Source organism: Astatotilapia calliptera, chromosome 10, assembly GCF_900246225.1.
Source record: "Astatotilapia calliptera chromosome 10, fAstCal1.2, whole genome shotgun sequence".
NCBI lineage: Eukaryota > Metazoa > Chordata > Actinopteri > Cichliformes > Cichlidae > Astatotilapia > Astatotilapia calliptera.
The window spans coordinates 3,371,569-3,392,697 of NC_039311.1; the positions used below are offsets into that span (position 1 = coordinate 3,371,569).

The window sequence follows — 21,129 nt, forward strand, 5'->3', positions numbered from 1 at the left end:
TGGCTGGCTGCACAGAAAAGCTGCGTTAGCTTTTAAAGCAACATTACCCTAAGTTAATAGTAACACGGCAGTATTTCTGTAATCCCAAACAGGTTAGCCCATGTTTGTGAGCAACTGCTATGTTAAGCCCCAATGCTCAGAAGCATGTGCTCGACTCTTTCTTTTGGCTTTTCTGTCTAATTAAGCTGAATTTCTTATTACTCTTTACACATACATGTGTTTGCCTGTGTCGTAGCAGCAGTAGCAGGTTTCACACGCCTGACCGTGTTGCTTTTAATTCACTTGTTCATATCAGCTAATTGGCTTTTTTTTTAAGTCATCTTATTCCTTTGTCAGTCCTTGTAGCTGAACGCTGAGAAAGAGGCGCCAGAGCAGGGCACAGTAAGATGAGGCCTCTCTACAGGGGAAACAGAGAAAAAGTAAATCCTGTGTACTGCCTCGACTCTGTTCGCTTTCTTTGCCAGTAATAGTGTGCAGGGTGTTTTCCCAGTATACTAAAACACTCAGCAAACAGAGCTATCCAAAAATATTCCATGCACGATGTTAGATTTCAATATTTGGGCTTTGTATTGGGTTCTTGTCCTTGGCAAGATCAAGTCTCATACTCAGACACAATGAAGTGGCTGGATGGGTACGTTTCATTAATGCGAACTGCACAAACTCTGTCTGGATTAACCTGTTGACTGTTTTTCTGTCACGGCTTGAGGCAACATTAAATTAATGGAGATAAGAGCTTTGAGCCAAAAATAACCCCCTGTCTCTGGTGTGCCTGCAGAGAATAAAGTAGCACAAATTATCTTCCTGCTTAGTTTTGGCTGCCAGTATGCAAAGTTTTGGTAAAGATAACAAAATGTATAGTGTTTTATACACTTTGAAAATGCCACGTTTCTAAATGAATAGCTGCTTAACACAGCTTTTACATTTTCAGGCTTATAAAGATGTAATGCTTATTTTTTCCTTCACAAAAGGATGTCTCAGGTGGAGTCTGGTTTGGTCGTCATAACCACTGATATAGTGTTTGTGTACCTACACAGATGTATGTTGCCTTCACAGTATAACAGGGTTCCCATCAGTGTATAACAGGCCATTCGATAAAAACAAACACTAGCTTTTCTCAGCCTTTCTTATATCCTCGCACATGTAAATCATGTCATTTCCTCCCCCGCTGACTTTATTGCATTGTCGATGACAGTGTTGATTTTTTCCACCCCTGTCTGGTTCATAATGGTACGTTCCATACCCAAGGGAAGTCCTTCAAACCCCCACCCCTCTGGTTCTCATTTGAACTTTGACCCTGGCCTTCTGCCTTTCAGGACATGAACTGACCCCCTCATTGGGGGAATGTTTTGGCTGAGCGTGGCTGACGTATCAGATGAGGCGCTCAGGTGGCCGCATGGCCATTTTCTTCTACATCGCAGAGCTAGCTGTCTCGTAGCTATGCAGACCTGTGCACTTATTTTTCCCTTTCCACAACATAGTATGTGTGAGAGAGTTGTGAAATGGATATTGTGTGGTGGTTAATAAAGATGACCTAATTATGGGGAAAGATGAAAACGGCACACAGCAGTTTCTCCAAGAAGAACATCAGGATGCCGCCTTTTCCTATCAGTAAATAGCACCGTCAGATCTAAGTGAACAGTCTGAATTGTCGACAGAGAAGTGTCGACGTTTGTGTGCTTGTTTTGCACCAGCGAGGTGTTGACTGCACATGATTTAATAAATGTAACCACATTAGATTCTGATGATAGCGTTGCACAAGTTAGACAACAGGTGTAGCACGCTGCTGTCCTTCTTCTTTCTGTTTCCAGGGATTTAATCAAGTGAAGGTGAGTTGTTTGCTACAGGCTGCTCTTGATGACAAATAATGGGGGGAAACACACATTAATCTTCAGCTCAGAACAGACTGCTTACTGGCATTACAATCCCATTACGCCGGCATCTTTGATGTTGATCTATCGGTTGGAGCCTGATCGAAGTGTTTGCTCAACGTTTATTCTGTACCGTCGTGTCAGTGCGGTGTTTCTGACTTGGTCTCATTTGTCACGAGAATATGAAATGGGTAACATTAAAAAAACAGATCATTTCTTGTTTTGTGTTTTTATTTGCATGCATCTGCAAATGTTTTGTGCCTCTCCTCCACCTGTGTTCTTATCACGCTGTCCTCTCTAAATTTGATTCTGTTTTTCTTCTTTATTTTAATGCCAGTTTGAAATTGTCCTTTCTTGCAGCAGGTCTACAGTTATAACTTCAAACGATGTCCTAATCCACTATGAAAATGAGCATCATATAATTTAAATAAAGGCTAAGATATGCACAGAAATATTTTATATGTTGCCGCTGCATCTTACTGTCTTATCCATCCATACTGGTGAACTTTTCTTTGAATGACTGCTACACTGTGGAAACGAAGGTTTTAGATTATGTGCAAAATGTGAAGTATTTCTCCACATTTTGTGTTAAATTAAAGTAACGCGGTGATTGAAAATACAGAGGTCGGGAGTCATTGCTACACTGATCGTTTCCTTGAAGTCAGAGCTGAGCAAGTAAGGCAGATGCTCAACAGTCTGGCGTTAAGCTGAGTGAGGAGGCCGGCGTGTGAGATGCTCTCAGCACAGAACTGTAGTGTGGTCTCTGGCGGATACCTTTCTCTTTAGTGAGTCACAGGTCTATGACATATGCTTGTGTTACGGTAACAAACCACCTGACTGTGCTTGGCTACTTTTCTGGCTAAACTGCAGAAGTGTGCGGCACAGGAAAACACGCTGCTGATGATGCATGAGCGATTGATACACTATATCCCAGACAGAGCTCGTCTCGTCTGCTTGAAAGAATCATTGCAGAAGTTTGCAGAAGATTCCTTATACTACCGAGTGTCCTTTTTTATGTTTTTTAATACTTTCCAGCAAAGCCACATAAAGTGTTTTATTTGATGTGTGTCGAATTTGATCCAGTTTGTGTTTACTGAAAGAGCTCACATGATTTTGATGAATAGCGTTTTAAAACAGAAGCATGTGAACTTTATTTCAATCAGGAGGTGCAGTGTGAGCGTGTCGTCAGTTTGTCATGTATCTAGACAATTTTATTTACTTTGTCAAGAAAAACAAAAAATCTGGCATCAGCACTGAAATCTTAAGCAACCAGCACGCCCATGGAGTTGACTTTGGAAGGCGATAAGCATTCCTGCTCCACTCCATATTAGCCCGCAGTGCTCGTGTGTTGGGCAGCCTGCCAGGTAGAGGTTGCTATGGCTTCTAACACCGCCCTTTACACTGCCTAACCCCCCCACCCCCTCCCAGAAGGTGCGAGATTTTGGGAGGGGGCAGGCCACGCTTTGATTTAGACAAAAGATGTCTTTACAGTGTCAGCAGAATACTAACTGGGAATGCTGTGGCTTTCTGGTAGGAAATCATGTGATCTTTCCAGCCAAGGTTTTGTGATGGTGCCAGGCGAGGCAGAGGGAGAGAGATACTCACACACGGAGGGAGAAAAGGGGAAAACTTTGAATAATGATGCCAGCAAATCATTTTTATACAATTTTTTTCTCTTCTACTTTGTTTCGGAGAAAATGGCGGACAGCACATCGCTGAACTGAAGCCGTGATTTCAGTGAGCTCAGTTTAGAAGTGTGCCTCGGTCTTTTCATCATTCCTCCATTTAGCAAAGTAATAAACCAATGGTCCTAGCACCCACTGCGCATAGCTCACACCCAAGTAGAAAGTGTGGATACAGAAAGATAGAAACATAAAGTCTGACAGAATAGTAGAGACGTAGGTAAGTGGCATTTTCTGTTCTCTTATTCCAGGTTTTCCTTTGTCGCACTGCGGCCGTAGGAATATTCTGTTGTTTGTGGCTCTGTGGCACTGGCACAGTTAATGGTAGCTGACCGTGGCATGCTTGATTACACTGGCATCCCTCTCAGGCTCTGCTCTCTGCTCTCTGCTATCTGCGGTCTTGACTAAGTTGAGCTAAGCTCTCACCACAGCCACATTGCTGTTGGCCAGGAGGAGGACCGCTCTGGCAATTCTGTGGGCTAGTTTGGGATACAAGTCCACAGCAGATTGTTATTATTATGGATTTGATTTTGTAGCTGGGAACTGCAGAGACATATGACACTCCCAAACTGAGGCACAGAAACTTACCGATATACACACATTTGTGTTTGTGTTTTTCTTCTTTCCCGTGTGGATGTGATGTTGTCAGAACAGTTACTGACATGTAACTGTGAACCTTTTTTTTTCTTTTCTCACAACGATAAGAGTCATTGTTAAAAGTGAATCGTAGCATTAAGCTGCAGGTCCTGGCAGATGCAAAGCATTGTGTGGTATTTAAAAGCAATTCTCTTTTCCTGTTTTTAGATAAATAAATGGCCACCCTAGAGAACCCACTGGCCCAGCGACCCATCCTCAGAGCAAGATGCAGCCACGATGGGTAAGTTACCACAATGCTGTCACCATCTGTTTGATGAACTTTGATCGTGTGGGGCGAATGTCTTGCTGCTAGCTGCGGTGTATTCACTGGCACTGCCGTGATCTGCATGAACGCCAGTGTTCAGCACACGCGTCCTGCTTTTTTACACCTGTGTTGCTATAGCTGCGAGGCAGTATTAGTCCTTTATTGAATTATTTTGCTACTTTGGCCATAACCATTTGGCACAAACCCGTAGATCCGATCTTGTGGCGAATCTGACAGCACAAGCTCGCCTCTGTGGGTCTTTGTCATTGTGGTGCGATCGTCGTGCTTGAACCTTTTTTTTTCTTTAATAATTTAGGTTTTAAACTGCTCCATATATTAATATTCAATCTTTCTCCAAGCGTAAACCTGAAATGTGGTGATAGTGATGAGACACAGTTTGGCTTGAGGATGACTTTATTCAGTACATAGACGAGAGGAACCCTAGTTGAAAATGTGTGCATCCGGGTTGAGGTAGTAGGTTGTATGGTTTAGAATTACACCCTGGGAGTTAACTGTACAACCTTCTAGCTTTCCTTGGAGTACACGTATGACATCAGTTTGCAGTTTGAACATGCAGCACCTCTAAAGTGATGCTGATCTTTAGAATAATGTAACTCTGGCTCACATGTGGTTTTTGTTTCATGGCGGGCCTGCCAGCTCACTATGGCCCTGCTAGAGTTCTAGTTAGAACACATTGTACTCAGGCTTACTGCTTGTCTTCATCTTCCTTTTAAGTGCTAACATATTCAATCCTGATAAAAGATGTTAGGAGTTGCTCCAGTTATAAACAGTTGTGAAATTCAGTATGAGTTAAACAGGGTGCTAAAATATAAAAATATGCCATATTGTCTTATTTTGAAGTGCTTTCTACTCGCTGAGGTGTAATTGCGTGGTGGAACCTATTTCACGCCGTGATGGCCTCGTGTTTCAAACCGCCGCTTCATCTTTGCGGCCTAGTATTACACGTCGGCCTTTTTATTCAACACGGCTGTGGCGTCTTTCTAATGTGTGCTGCGTGCCAAATATTATGATACACAGAGGGTTCGCTGTAAACAGAAAGTATAAAATATAATAATCAGACTTGTTATATTTAGCAGATGCTCTGTGATTGCCATTTGCACACATATTTTGAACAGCTGACTCAGGTTAGGTCTAATTGACACACCTAACACTTCCTAAAACTGTCTACCCAACGCAGCCCCACTCTATTATTGCAGTTGGATGTTTATAGGTTGTTGCCAAGTCTTGTGATACATTGTCCACAGTTCCATACTATGTGCATTTGTGATATGAGGTCCAGTTTCAGGTTGAAGCTTGCCTCAGCGACACTAGAGTCTCTGTTTACTGTGGACTTGTCCACTGACTGACTGCGTCAGACTACATCTGTGTCTGGCATTCAGCCACAGCTTGTAAAATGACTCCAAAGCACCACACAAGAGAAAAACGGCCTGGCAGATCAGCTTGAGATTGTTACTCTTCAGGACGGTTTGATGTAAGCAAGCTGCCTGCTCGAGCTGGAGCTTTGTTGTAAATTCTGCTGTAGTTCTTCATCATTGTGATAGGGTTTTTTTTTATTGATGACACAGATGTTACAATGTTTGGAGCTGAAGCTGAGCAGGCTGCCCTTCTGCAACCTTTGTCATTTATCCAACGAGCTTGTATCTTTTTCATTGTTTGATGCTCAGAGTTTCCATTGAATTGCGCTCATGCTTAGCCAGATATGCTGTTCCACTCTGAAATATTTGATGTTAAGATGTTGAAGAATTTCTTTGGCTGAAGGGTTGTCTGCAAAGTTAGCCTGCTCTTCCAGTGTGAACAGTTGTGGAAAACCCCTTACCTGTTTCCTATCAGTGCAGCTATTGAATGGAATTAATTGGCTATTTTTAGATCATCAGTAATTAAATCTGGAGGGAAACTAACACCGTTGAAATCCAGCGATCCTTGTCAGCATCGCATGGCCGGTAGAGTCACTGTCATCAAACAGGTTTCTGTGTGGGAATATGATCCTGGTAAATCCCTGGAAACCAAAGAAGGCCTTTTATCTTCCATTTTGTAATCCCACTGTCAGGAAGATCACGCCTCCTTATTCAGCTACACACCACCGGGTTTCACATTGCTGCTGCTGCTGCTGCTGTTCTGACCCACTCACAGGAAGAAGAGTCAGAAGAAGTGTTGAAAAGTGGACAGTGTGCTGAGGAACGCAGAGGGGATCTCATGCCAGTCAGCTTGGAATGAAGAGTTAGTTCAGGCAGCACCAAATGTAGCTTCTTTATTTAATCACAAATGCAAACTTTGTTTCCTTCGTCTTTAGCTCTTACAAATTTAACAGAGTATGCAGAATCAAGATGTGCCTCACTAGTGTTTATTTCAAGAGCTGCGATTTTCTCATCTTTCCTCACCTCTGAACTTCAGTCGTTCCTCCAGATGTGTCGAGGAAAGCGTTGCTGCTGAGAATCATGCTGCCTCAGCACTCTTCTGTCCAGCTGGTCATTGGTTCCAGCTGGGCCTTCATTTATGGGATGGTTAAACAAATAAATTATGGGATTAGATAGGGCCGGTTTAGGTCGCTGATTTATTAATTTTTTTCTGCCCCCACTGCTATAACAGCCCCTTTGAGAAGTACGCTGGCAAGGAACTTCAAGGTTCTTCAGATGACTTTAAGAATTAATAAAATAAAGATTGCCTTGATTGAATTTGGTGTGCTGCAGTCCAAATGATGTACAGCAGGAAGAGCTGGCAGCACTGCGCAGACAGCCAATCATGGAGCATCACATTTGCTCTACATTTCATCAGTGAAGGCAGCCAGAAACCTAAAGAGTGCGTGTATTAGACCAGCAATAAGGAAAGTTGCTGAAACCTAGAATAATAATTCATTTTGGATGATTTTTCTTCTTTTTTGGCCAGTTTATAGTTGTTTCCTGTTGCATGTGTTCAGCTAAACGCTAGCAAATGCTGCTGCTCTTTAAAGCTCCATATGAAGATAAATCTCACTGAGCTCAAAACAAAAATAAACAGTCCCTAAAGTGAATTTATGTTACCGCCTGTGGAGTGGATGCAATGTTTACATTGTGATCAGATTGCAGATTGTCCTGCATTTTTGTTTCGATGTCAGAGAAACTGTATATTCAAAGCAAGAGACCCATCACACGAGACTAATACACTTTGTGATACTCAAAGTTCTGTGAGCCGTTTAGTTGTATTGCAGACAGTGACACTCAGGCACAAAACATTGGAAAATCAGCCAACTGCTGCTTACATCTGTAATCTCTCTGAGAGCAGAGATTGGCTTCTTGCTTTTGACGTCACCAATGGGTGGAAACCTTGGTAACAAATCGTCTGAGACCAGAACGCTGTCGGTTCTGGCCAGAACGCTACTCTAGCTCCCCAACTCATAAAATCTCACTTCCCTATAAAAATGAGCAGCCTCGAGCACCATTTCTTCCCAAGGAAACATATTCCCTTAATGCATTCGGGTTAATGGCAAATGAATAATCATAACTACTTTCACCCGCCCCCCAAACACACACAGACACACACACAGACACATGGGGGTGGGGTGTCATCGATCTGTCTGGAGTGCGCCCCTCTCTGCCTGCTGCATCAGCCGCTCTCCCCCTATTGATACGCTCTTGCCCCTTGACCCCTGGGACAGATCGATGCAATTGATTGGAGAAGGGCAGGGACAAGGGCAAGATCTGCTGACTGGCCGACAGCAGTGTGACAAGACATGATCGTCATTAATGTCCCGCTGGCTGGCTGGCTGGCTGGCTGCGAGGTGCTGTGCATCACATATTCCCCGCCGCCCGCTCTCCTCCCCTTCCAGCCTCCATCTTTCTCCTTCACTCTTCTCTTTCCCTCCTCCTACTTGTGCTGCTCCATGGTCCCAGTCTGTGCTGCTTCAGCTGACTGAGATAACTCCATCAGTGGGATACCTGTCTAATGCTCGCCTGGCATCTGCCAGCACAGATATGCATCTCCAGGCTGCATGGAGATATTCTGAGCTGAGTGTAGAAACATGAACAGTGTCATTGCGAGTGTCTGCTGCATAATGTCTTTGGGCTCATTGTGCGAGCTACTTACCAATCACAATGGAGCCGATCCTATTTTTGGTTGCTTTGAAAAGCTGTGTCTTGATGCAATTCAAAGCAAGTGTATCAGAATCTGCTTCATCTCTGTCAAAACAACTTTATGCATCCTCTGATTGGAGGTGAATCCCATCCTAGTATTATACATGCGCATGCCCTGATTCTGAATCTGAGAATATGTCACTGATACACAGCAGAAACTCATCTGTTTTTTCACTGTGTTTACTCTCATGGACCAGTTTCATCACGCTGCGGGATTCTATTTTCCAGTCTAGACTAGAAACAGGCGATGTTTGCGTGTATTGTGGAGGGGTGATGGGCAGGATAACTCCAGACTCGGCAGTGACACTGCTGTAATGGAGCTGATTGATCACCTATATGGCCGCCTGCTGGCCCCACTGGCTGTAGCATACAACAAAATCCCCCCCGCCCCGTCTCTGCGTCACCGCCACCATCGCCGAGCCGATCCACAAGGACCAACCATCCCCCATAGACTTCATCCTGGCCACGATTTTGACATTGGCAGCAGGATTTACTTGTGCACCTCTTCGGCGCTTAGCTCGCCATGTTTCTGTGTGTTTCTGCAGGACGGAAAGGTACAGACGAATTTGACATCTTTGATGAAGTGACATTTGCTGTGAGAGCCTTTTTCCTGCACTGCAGCAGAGTTGGGAAGCTGATGCTTTCCATTTGAATTAAAGGGCATAATCAATCAATGATAACATTTGCAGACCTCTCTCTCTCTTTCTCTGGCCCCTCTTTGTGGCACAGGGTCGTAACCCTAATCTATCCACGGTGTTGAAGGTGATTAAGGTTTGAGATTAGCGCAAGCTGTCGAGGGCAGATCTGGTTCAGGCTGAATGAGAATGAGTAAAATGTCATATTTTTAAAATGTACTCTCTACGGGTTTGTCCCTCGGTATCTCAAACAAAATATCTTAATTACATAAAGACAAATGTATGTCACATTTCTTTCTATTGTTGAGGTTTTTAAACATTAAAATGACCAAATGCTGCTTTGGCTACGAACAGTGAAGAATTCTGGCAAACGCTGAAAGTAGGTTTGATGTTTTTGTGACCCTTCGAGTTAATCAGTCTGACTCGAAATTATGCTTGCTGAGCTCCATTATGTATATTTCCACATAGACATAGATGTAGTGCTGGGCGGCACAGTGACACGTTTCTGTATTTTGCGTGTGATCGTGCAGGATCCAAAAAGCATGATCTGAAAATGTAACACTTGACAAGAACGATGAGGAAATTCTTGGACCAAATATTTGCTTTTGTGTCTGACTCAAACAGCCGTGTGCCTTATGCTGCCGCTCGCTGCTGTCAAGCCTCGGTCACAATATTGTGACAGTGACAGTTTGTGTTCGTGCTTGTGCTGACCACATTGCTGTGTGTGTGTGTGTGTGTGTGTGTGTGTGTGTGTGTGTGTGTGTGTGTGTGTGTGTGTGTGTGTGTGTGTGTGTGTGTGTGTGTGTGAGAGAGAGAGAGAGAGCTAAGCAAAGCAGCTGGAGTGTCACTCTGTCTCACTGTTCTCTGTCTGGTTTTTGGGGTGTGGGGGTCTTGTTAGTTTGTTGCTGCCTATGTTGTGTGTGTGCAATGCCATTTGTGTGCTCTCTGTCTGAGATGGTAATTTTGTGTCAGTGGCTACCTCTGCTGTGCATGTGTTTGGATGTGACTGTACCAGCTGCACCGATGCTACAAGACAGTGGGATAGCTACAGTGCATCCTCCACCACGGCCAACCAGTCCACTGCAGTGTGCACGCGTGTGTGTGTGTGTGCTGCTGAAAAAGAGAAGAAATTGATCAGCACAGGGAGGAACGTGTTCACCAGCAAAGGCTGGATGGAGGGTGTGTGTGTGTGTGAGAGAGAGAGAGAGAGAGAGAGGGGGGAGAGAAAGAGCGAGGGCTGTCGCTGCAGACTCCTGCTGCAGTATCTCACTTTGGGCAAGCAGCTGCAGACAGGGAGAAACAGACAAGCAGACAGGTACAGACCTGGAGTGATGGGAGGGGATGGGTGGTGGGAGGGGGTGGGGTGGAGATAGTAATAGAAGGTAGGGCTTGGGGTGCAAGGGTCAGATGGGGGAGGGGGATGAGTGAAAGCAAAGTAGCGGGTTCCGGCGGCAGCGGCAGCTAGAGGGAGCAAATGTTTTGGGGTTTCTCATTTTAATTTTTTTATATCCCGTTGTTTGTTTGGCAACGGCAGCGTGACGCGTCGGACCTGCGATGGGTACGAGAGAGAAGAAGACAGGGAAGAAAAATAAAAGTAGAGGGTGTAGATAACAGTGTCACGACATGGCTGATGTCCCATCGTCATGAGCAGGTAGGAGGAGAATGAGTAGTTCTGGTGGTGGTATTGGTGCTGTGGAGGGGTGGGGGTTGAGATGCTGAGATGGAGCTGACAATGCAATTGGAAAGGAGGGATGCTGTGTGCTGGGGAGTAGTGGGTGGGGGTGAGGGGTGGGGTGGCGGAGACGTCCCACCTCACTGACCTGCGTCTGGCTGCAGCTTCCCGCGGACACCTCAGCCTTTACCGGCACCCGCGCCGCCCCCCACCGTCTCCCCCTCCTTTCTTCTGCCACTGCCCTTTTTCCCCCCCCCTCGTTCTGTTCTTCATCATCCTCAGCTCAGAGGCGGATAACAAAAGGCGTAGTCGGTGGCAGACAGAAGAGTGAGCATGCGAGGCAACGCGTCGGGTGGCGCGGCGCATTCATTTCCGGAAGCCTCCACTTTGCCTGGCGTTCCCCAGAGAGAAGGAGACAGTCAGAGACATCTATCCGGCTGCTTTTTTTTCTTCTCCTGGTCTGAGGAGGAGGAGTTGTGGGATGATTGGGAGGAGGGGGGGGGGGGGGGGGGGGGGTGGGGGGGCATTCACTGGTGTGTTTGGGTACACGACCGGTGAAAACGATATGGGAATGTTTTCAGTATTGCTTTAGCATTTACTGCAGTTTGGCATTTTTAAGTGCAGCTAAGGTCTGGATTGTGACTGTTTGGCTCCGGCCGGGCTGGAGCTGCTTTCCAGTTAATTGTCTCGCTGAAGCGCCGTGCCTTCTGACACTGATAACTTATCGCCAAGCTTGCTGCTGTGGCGGCAGAGTTGGGCTGGTAGGTGGTAGAGTCTGGTGTCGAGGGTATTGCAGTCAGCAGTGGAAAGTGAAATATGGGAAGGGAGGCAAGTTTCGGTACCTGTGCTGAAGACGAACCCGCCCTTCTCTCGTTCGTACTGCTTTTGTGAAAAGATGATTTTTCTGGAAATTTACCCGCATTCTGTGTAATGCTGAGCAGCTCAAAGTGCCGTGCGTTTTTTATTTTTTTGGATTCAGTGTCTAACCGTACCTATCCGTAGGGGCTGCTGTGATGGAAAGCCAGAGGGTGAGGCTGCTGCTGGTGGCTCTCTGCATCCATCAGTCGAGCAGAGTCTGCCAGCCAGGTCCTGGTCCCGCCACCCTGGAAGCGAGAAATTTAGACTGATGATCAGCTGATGCTCTTTAGGACAAAGGCGAGCCCAGCTGCTTGGCTAGGGGGCTTTTCCTTCCTCAGCACAAAGGCTAGTTAGCACAGAGCAGGCAGTGCAGGCTTGTCTGTTTGTCTGAGCCTCTGCTTCTGCTTCTGTCTGGGCACTGCCACGAAGATCATTTAGGTCTGGCCGTCTCCGGCGAAATCCCTGCTTTGTCTTTCTTTGTCATCTCTGCAGCCTACTGCTGCCACTGCTGCTGTCTGCTGCTTTGTTGTTTTTTAGTGTATTTAAACATATGCCTGAAAATCTGTCTACCTTTGCAGGTCTTTGTGTGCACAGGAATCAAACCAAGCCGTCGAGAAAAAAAAAGTTGTCCGCAGTGGAAGAACGGAGGAACGCTGGAGCATATATCTGTGCAGAGCTACTTTGTTTTTTAATTGCAGCCTGTGCCTATAGTTTCAACTATATTTAAACTATAGACACTTTGTAGCTTTTGGTGCCTTTTGATAGAAATTTGGTACGTTTAAGTGGCACTGGTTGACGAAGAGACAGTGTGTGTGTGTGAGTGTGTGTGTGCATTTGTGTGTGAGTGAGTAAGAGAGAAAGAAAGGTGTCAGTGCCCTGCAGCTGACTGCGGCTCCTCTGTAGACTCTGTCGTACTTCACCTGCTCCCTGAGACCCTAACTTGTGAGCTCTCTTGATGAAAAATCACGGGTTAGGCTCTTGGGACGCGGGCGGACGGCACAATCGACTTTCTGCCGAATGTTTCACATGGAATCGGAAAGAATCAGCGGCTGATTTTCTTTTAAAAATGCATGTATGGATGGGACGGTGCAGAGAATGGCTAACACACAGAAAGGAAATAGCTTAGCGCAGTAAAAAAAAAAAGCACATATGTGAAGGGTTTATGTTCTGTTGGCTCCTCCGTGACATCGTATATGAACCCGTTAAGGAAAACTGCAGCACTGATGCGACTGCATCTGCAGGGCTGCGCTTGTTTGAAATTTTTTTGTTTGTTTTTCCCCCCAAAATCATGAAGGACGCCTTTCGTAATGGTGCCAGTACCGCCGCCATTAAAGCGAAAAATACCCATCGATTCTGCACTGGGCTGTCAACCGGCACCGTAATCTCTCTTTGTGTCAACATCTGTGTTTGAATACAATTCTAGTAACACATGATCTGATTAGAAATGACAGGACACCAACCAGTCCAAACCACCACACCCCAGGCTCATGTTGATTAACCCCTGTCACCACCTCCACACAGCCAATATATCTGATCCTCCATTACCAGAGCAGTCACTCTGAAATTGATAAGTCTAGACGCTATAGGAGCAAAAGGACTAATGCCACATCTGCTGCTGCTGTGAGCACTGGAGAGCTAAAACACACAAGTTCAAAAACATTTTTTTCTTTACATTTTTCATAGTTGATAATTTCACTTATCTGCTTCATCAATTGATACATTTCTCAGCCAGATGTCAGAAAGTCTTCAAATATTTTACTGTTAGAATATAAATTTTCTACATTAGCCTCAAAATAATTCTTCTAATTATAATTCACTTCTACTTTTTTTTTTTTTTTTTTAGTTAGAAGTATGCACATAAACCAGATACATAAACAAAAAATACTCTAATGACTTTATATCTTTCTATATTTAATTGATTTTGAAAGGTCCCGATTGTTCAAATCAGGGGAAATAAAGAAAGATACCATGCAGTATGTGAAATAAAAACCTATGGCCACGCTTTGAAAATGTGGAATCGGGTCAACAGAAACCGAGTTGCTCTCTTCATCTGAATATTTCTGTTGAAATCTGCGATTGTGGTGAGATGAAACGACCAAATTGGTTAATGATCTCAATCAATATTTAAATGGGAGGCGTAGCTCAGCGCAGACAGACATCGTAATTCATTAAGACAGGCTCTTAAAGAGAAAAGGACAAGATTGAATGCTGAATAGAAAATGAAAACACTGGACCCGTCTCTTATAAACATGACTATAGAAGTGCAATTACAATAAATTAGGTCTGCATAAAAAAAAAAAAATCGGTTCTTTTCCTTTTGTGCCAGAGAAAGGTGTGAATTCATTTACAATTACAGCTTGACCTGGTTTTTAAACTTTCAGTTTTTCCCAAGACGGCATGCTTTTCTGAAAACCTAATTTCTGCTAAATTACTCGTATTAGGAATACAGTTCAAAACAATTGATTTTCTCTCTAATGCCCTCCTCTCCAACTCTCTCCCAGTCTCCAGTCTTTCTCTCTCCCTAATTATGTTTTTTTTTCTCGTCTCCCTATTTGGTTTCATAGCGAACAATGCCGATGCCAACTAATAGTCTGTGCCTATGCCACAGAGCCCCCAGCAACAGCTGAAGGAGCGCCATGCCCCATGAATACCAAACAGGCAGGCACAGTGCGACAAGTGCTGAGCAGTCAGACGCAGCACAGGCAGAGCGGAGCTGGTGCCCACAAAACAGCCAGACAGTTTTATTAGGGTCTGTCTGACACGCAGCAAAGTCTGGCAGCACCCGAGCCCACTGATGAAACAACCACCCCCCCACCCCCCTCCAACAGTAACAAAGCAGCACGCTCAGAGCAATCCACCAAGGATCCAATAAATATCACCCCGTAAAAATCAGCTCCCAGCTGGTTTGTAACTGCGCTCAATGGGGAATACAAACTTTGTTCAAAGTCAAACTAGTTCTCAATGAGCTACCGCTAAATTGATCTCGATTCTGCCATCACACATCACACACTGCATCGGACGTAGCAGCGAAGGCAGGAAGTGTCGTTCAGGAAAATGCTGCTAAAGCTTTAACGCTGTAAAAGTCGTGATTTTATTGAAAGTGAACAGATCCAAGCCTGTAGGCATTGTGCTGAGGGAAAACATTGACACTTTGGGATTAATATGTTCCTCATTAAAAGTCTTTTATTTTGTCAGTGTCAGTTTTGTTATTACTTATTATTGAAGTGTATAAAGTGTGACTTTAAAAAATGGGTTAATTTAAAATAAGAGCTGATTCAAATTGTTAAAACTTTTTTTAATGAACTCTTAATCAGGTTGCAGTTATAGTAGATCTGAAAGTGTCTGTCAAGGTTGCACTATCTAACAGCGAGGGGCAATATTAGCTTTTCTTTTCTGTTTCTGTTTTAAAAAAAACAAAACGTTTATGCACCGTGTTTATGCCGAGCCAATCAAAAGACTTTTCCTGGTGCCGGTTTAGACACAGGATGTTAAATATTATGTTTGGACTGATTAAAGCGAAATAATTGAAATTGCTGCACGGATCAGCAGATCTCGTATATTAATATGTTGCGATGCGCTTTTATCTGCACTCGTGTTAAACAAACAGCTGTCGGTATGAGGTTTCTGTTCTCGCCAAGTCTTCAAGCTCCTGCAGGAAACATTGATCCAGACCTTGAATAGGTGGAGATAAACTAAAGACTCCAGCTGATGGCCCGAGTGTGTGTGAGAGATTACGCTCCATTGTTCAGAGGTGGTCATGTAACACACTCCGCCGCCGCGTCGCTCAGCTTTAAAAGCAATAAGGCCAGATTAACATTTATTCGGCACGTTAGGATTTGGGCTGGAGCGACATGGAAAGCAGGTGGATTTTGTGAATTAGATGGCTTGTTTTTGATTTTTGGTTGTTTTCGATTGTCAGGCTTTCCTGTTGGAGGATCTCTTATCGCAGCAAGGTGGGGAGGAGGCGCAGGTGGTGGTGGTCAGTGTGTAGGTGTGTGTGTTTGGGGGTGGGGGGTATCAGGTATGCCCGATAGTGGGGCAGTACAGAATGGAGGGGGGGAGTGTCTGAGTTTCCAGACACTGCGGCAGGAGGCCAGACAGTCACCTAAACGCACACACGTAGAAGTGCATTAGCGACAAAGCGACACACACAAATAATGGAGAAATACACACATTTTTGTACACAGCCTATTCAATTTTGTTTTTAATTCAATCAAGGAGTATAAATCATAGTGCCACTTGTAATGTAATTATCCTCATGCATGGAAAGCACAAAAGTTTCTTTATTATTCTCAGGGCGACGGGAGATAAACTCCATTAACTATTACAGATTACAGTAAGTGCTGTGGGAGGTGCGGCTGTCTGTTGAAAGGACAAGCGATCTGTGCTGAGACTCGAGGATTTTCGCGGCGGGCCCGTGGGCACGGAGCAGGATTGTGGAAAAGTGGGGCCGATGATTAAAAAGCAAACAACAAAGCTCCGAGGGAGCAGACTGACGGCCTGGCAGAGCAGAGGTCTCGGCTTAGCCAACTGGAATGCTCACAGACCTGGTTGGTTGCGAGTGTTTGTGCTGTGCGCAGGTCCACAGTATTCGAGGGTGTCTCCTGGCCCTGCTCCCTGCTCGGGTCCCGTATTTTCTCGCCATTCTCTCTCTCTCTCTCTCTGATCTGCGATTCACTTCGGAGGCGTTGCCAGGGAAACCTGGTATCTGGCTAGCGGCTTGATGGAGTTATTGAACTGTAACTGGCTGGGATAATTACGCTCTGTCTTGCCGGCTGGCTGTCCAGTGGCTGGGACTTGAATGTGACCTATAGCTAGCCGGCATTGTCACCGCAGGCTAAATGTTTTTAACCCCTTGGCTGCCAGACATTTGGGCTGTGGTAACTTTGGCACTGATGTCCAGTTTGAGTTTACACTTACTGGAACTCCTGCTTCTGTAGCCACGTCGTTGCTTTTGTAGCTAAAGATTCAGTTAAGCCTACGCCTGTAACTCCAGCAGACACATGTTCAGCGTGCTTTCTGTTCATGCTGAAACAGGCCATGACTCGGAATTCCTCGTGTGTCCTCAAGTGTATCCACTGATCCCCTGAGCAGGTGGATCCTTAGATAATAAAACTGTGTTTCTTCAGAGTTTGCATGGATGGATTTGTATCTTTCAGTACAAAAGGCTTAACGTTTCACAGATTCTCTTGTGTAAAAGAAGGTTGGTGGAGTTTCTGTGTTCCTACATTTATGCTAAATTGCTATCATTATCTCTCCTCGTCTAGGAGCCCCGGCAATTGTCTGCCATTCTCCATGCTTTAAGGTAAGACAGATACCACTTGCATCTGCAACACCATCAACAAAATCCTTACTTTTCTAGTCTTATTCAGTCTGATCCATTATGCCAGCAGACAGCAGCAGATGAGAGTTTAGTTGTGTGACTGCCTTGTTTTGCTTGCAGTAGACGAGTGAGTCAGTAAAAGTGTCAGACCGCCGTAACAGACGGCCTGCGCGAGATAATTAGCCCGGAGTCATTTGGAAGGCGCTCAGCTCTGCCCAGGTGCCCACTCTGCTCAGGAAGAGACCAGGCGACCTTTTACTCAGCTCCGTCCCACTGCAGTCACTTAAAACAGTGATGGATGTTTCCCTTTACTCCCTGCTCCCTACCGGCTCTCATTCTCCTTTCCTCTCCACCCGTCCCTCTCCCATGTCACCATTTCCCTCACTTCTGTCCTCTGCTTGCAGCGCCTTGTTTGTCCCTTCTCCTCTCCTTGTTTTTCTACCCTCGTCTGCCTCTTACAGCTCCCATTCTCTCTGTTATTCCAAAGTGATGAGAGGGAAGAGGAGGAAGAAAGGTGTGGAGAAAAGGGGGAAGGGGGGGATTTAAAGTGAAGTGGTGAAGGAGACATTTTTTTCCCCTGTCTTTTTTTTTTTTTAATCCTGCCAGTTTGAGAAGAGCAGACTCGAGCCCCGCGCCCCCTCGGCTCCTCATTAGTATGCACCGGCTGTCGCTCAGGTGACATGGCCACTGGATTCCATCCCAACTGCAGGAACATCAGCAGCACGGTGGAGAGTGGGATAGCAGGTAAGGACAATGAGAACGGAACGGCGTGGAGGAAAGGAGAAGACGAAGGTGGTGGGATGGGGCATGGACTTGTATACACTGCTGCAATCCAAATCCAGCTTCTTTAATTAAAGCGTCTACTGCTGTGAGCTGAGCCGTGCAAGTTAAGTCATCGTTTGCAAAGCACATCCACGCAATTTTCCTCGTTAATGAAATATCCCGCACTTCTCTGTACACAGTTTGAACAATTCATGAATTCACGAGCATTAAATGTAGATGTTGGAGCGTCTGCTCTTTCTGCTGATTTTAATAAACACCTCTGTTGATTATGCTGCGTGTGTTCGGTTATTTCGAAATATAATATTTTTACTCCATGTAAGCAAACAGCGGAGGAATCCTGCAGTTTCCCTCAAAACAGTTTCATTGTTTTCACTTGTGCGATTTTGATTCCCCGTGATATGTAGGATATTGGTTTTGTTGCCAAAGGCAGCAAATAGAGGGGCGTACTACACAAACAGTCGCACTCTGTACGTGTGTGTCAGAGAAGCCAACAATATGAGAATAAGGAAGGAAAAAAGTGCAAGAAAGAGAGTGTGTGTGTGTGCATGCATAGGTGTTTGTGTGTGTGTGAAACAGAGACAAACTGTGTGTGTGTGTTTGGGGAGCAGTGCGGCCAGGCTGCAGATATCATCCATCTCCCTGTCACAGGCCCAAGGGCTGCTGGGAAAGTGGCAGACAGCTCCCTGGCTATGACAACAGAGGCTGCATCCTAATTTTCCGACAGAGAATGCCTGAAAAAAGCTGCGCCTCTCCTCCCTCACCGCCCAGTACGGAAAGCCATTAACCCCTCGATCTGGGAACAAAGCACGGAGCTCGGCCCGGGCCACCGTTGGCTGCGAGTCACATCGGCTCCCATCATCCTGCAGCCGTAACTCCGAGCAGAAACGTTCCGCCTGAACTCGTCTTTCCGAAGCGCTCCGGGCCTGCAGAGGTACGGCTGAGCGCGGCGAGGAGCACGGACCAGCTCTAAAGGTGTATCTGATGAGGAGCTCGCATTACTGACAGATACTTGATGACAGCGCAGTGATTTAATTTGTGAAGTGCATTTTCAAAATAAAAGAGCTCGTGGCAAAAGCTGTTCTAACTGGATTACATGCTTTCTGCTTAGCCATGACTAATTTTGTTATAAAGCTGTTGTCAGATATTCTATGGCTTTTGTTACACACGCCAGCACTCTCTAAGTGTTTCTGCATCTCCTCCCTGATCCTGGGAGTTAAACACTGGCACCAAGATTAAATCAGGACTCATTAACATGAAGGAAGTGTGTGAACGTTAGTCTTTTTTCCACTCGTGCCGACTTTGGTTTTAAAGTTTCAGCACTTTAAGGAAAACCAAGCATTCAGAGCCGAGTTAAGACGCGCAAATGTTTAATAGATTCCAGGTCTGATGAACATATGATGACTGATCAAACGTGCTTTGAGTTAAACACACAATAGAAACGTGAAAGAATGTTAGTTAGTAAAGCCTTTTTTTTGTTACATAAGTGCATCGTTTAGTATCCAGTGTGTCAAATGTCTATTTTAAGAGTTCATGTATTAATTTCACGAGTTTCACTAGAACTTAATGCTAAAATTACACACAGAGCTTATTTAGTTATTTTTCTGCAGACATAATCACATCCCAGCTCCTAGAATTTCCAATGAAATTGTTTTCTTTGTAAGCAACACTATTGTTGCTTACTCTCTGAAATTGCACTGCAGGATTTCGCAGTAGGAATTCAGAATTTCAGTAGGAACTAAAAAGAAGTCTTTTTAAAATTTTCATTAAAAGAAATAAAGCTGAGTGAAGAGTCGATGGTGCCAAATAAATGTAATATTTTCCATGAAGACAGAAGATGGTAGTAAGCAGTGTAACAGAGAGTTTAATCTTGTCCCACATCAGGGCTGATATGGGAACGTGCTGTAAAGAGCTTGAATTGATGAATTTATGATCAAAGACGCGAGGACGAGGCCTGCTTTAGATCTTTGATCATTGTTAACAAATCAGTGGAACGCAGCGTCGGGATCAAACGTGTTCGGTACCGAACAAAGACCGCACATGTTGGGTGGGAGGCAGAGCGTGTTAGGCAGGTACTGCAGGGTACACAGAGGAGCCGCCCTCTCCTGCATTCTTATGTTTCAGAACTTGCTCAGTGCGTTTGAAGGCAGATGTAACTCATACAGATAGTGAGTGATGTTAAAGAAAAACACTAATATATGTGTTCAGTGACATTTACCAGTTTGTACTTCATGTAGTAATGAAGTGCTCATTTATACTCTGGACAAACTCTACTGGCTGATGAAAGCCAGCAGCTGCAGCTGGAAGCTCAGGAAGAGATCTGGCACGGTAAGTGGCCCTCCAAGGTTTGAAACACATTTATTGATCATTTTAGATTCATTTGCTGATGATGTTTTTTTTTTTTTATCATTTTAACATCTTTTGAGTGTGTGAAACAGCACACACATAAATGCACTTAACAAAAAAGCCATAACATCATCTTGGAAAAACAATATTATTTTGTTAATGATTCACTTATTAAGTCGAATTTTAGGGTAAAATAAATCTCTGGTTCTTTATTAATAAACCATGAAAACCAGCACAGGTAAAAAGATTCCCTTCTCGGCAGAGATGCTGCATTCAGGTCTTAAGGGTTAAGTAGTAAATCAGAGCTTCGTGCTTTGGGGTCATAAATGCTTCATGGGAAATGAGTTTCAGTCATACATGTCGATTGCGCCTCCCGAGTGTCAGCAACTATGAAATATGGTAAGTGGGGGGAGCGAAGTGATACATCCACCTAAAATAAACCCAAAGAACTGCATGACCTCTGTCTCTCTCTCTCTGCTTTTTTTCCTGACATGAAAAGAGACAAAAACACGAGCGCATTGAGCTTTCTGGATTTGTCATTTGTGGTTTACATTTCTATGTTTGGCTCGCTGTAAAACATGAACTCCCTAATCAAGCGCACATGTGAAGGAGCTTACTTTACACACAGCTGCAATCGCCGCGTCACTGCAGCCTCACAGCAGCCTTTATTCCGACCGGCCATCTCCTCAGTCACGGGTGAAGTTGACGTCGCTTCGTGCGCAGCACTCCTCTGCATGTGCACGATGCTGATCGGGTCACGGGTCGGAAAAGCTGAGCCTGAGAATCCGAGGCCCGCTCAGCGCAAACGCAACTTTGATTTGTGATGATGAGTCACACAAACATGCTTGTGCATGCGATCACAATCCTCTGACTGTGTCTGTGGAAGTGGCCTCGGGGATTCTCACACTCAGACTGAGGGGTTAAAAAATTCTCAGAT

At 44.9% G+C, this 21,129-nt stretch overlaps 1 long non-coding RNA gene across 3 annotated transcripts in view; it reads left to right on the forward strand.

The window, feature by feature from the left end:
* LOC113030718 (uncharacterized) overlaps positions 1 to 18,121 on the forward strand; it is a 44,540-nt gene extending 26,419 nt beyond the window's left edge. For 2 of the 3 annotated variants that reach the window (XR_003273638.1, XR_003273640.1), the window contains exons 2-4: positions 4,355 to 4,427; positions 17,011 to 17,048; positions 17,673 to 18,121. This is a non-coding gene — a long non-coding RNA (uncharacterized LOC113030718). Of the gene's footprint in view, positions 1 to 2,623; positions 2,628 to 4,354; positions 4,428 to 17,010; positions 17,049 to 17,672 lie in introns of all 3 variants that reach the window. The other variant, XR_003273639.1, reaches the window with a different exon arrangement.
* Positions 18,122 to 21,129: the final 3,008 nt, after the last annotated feature.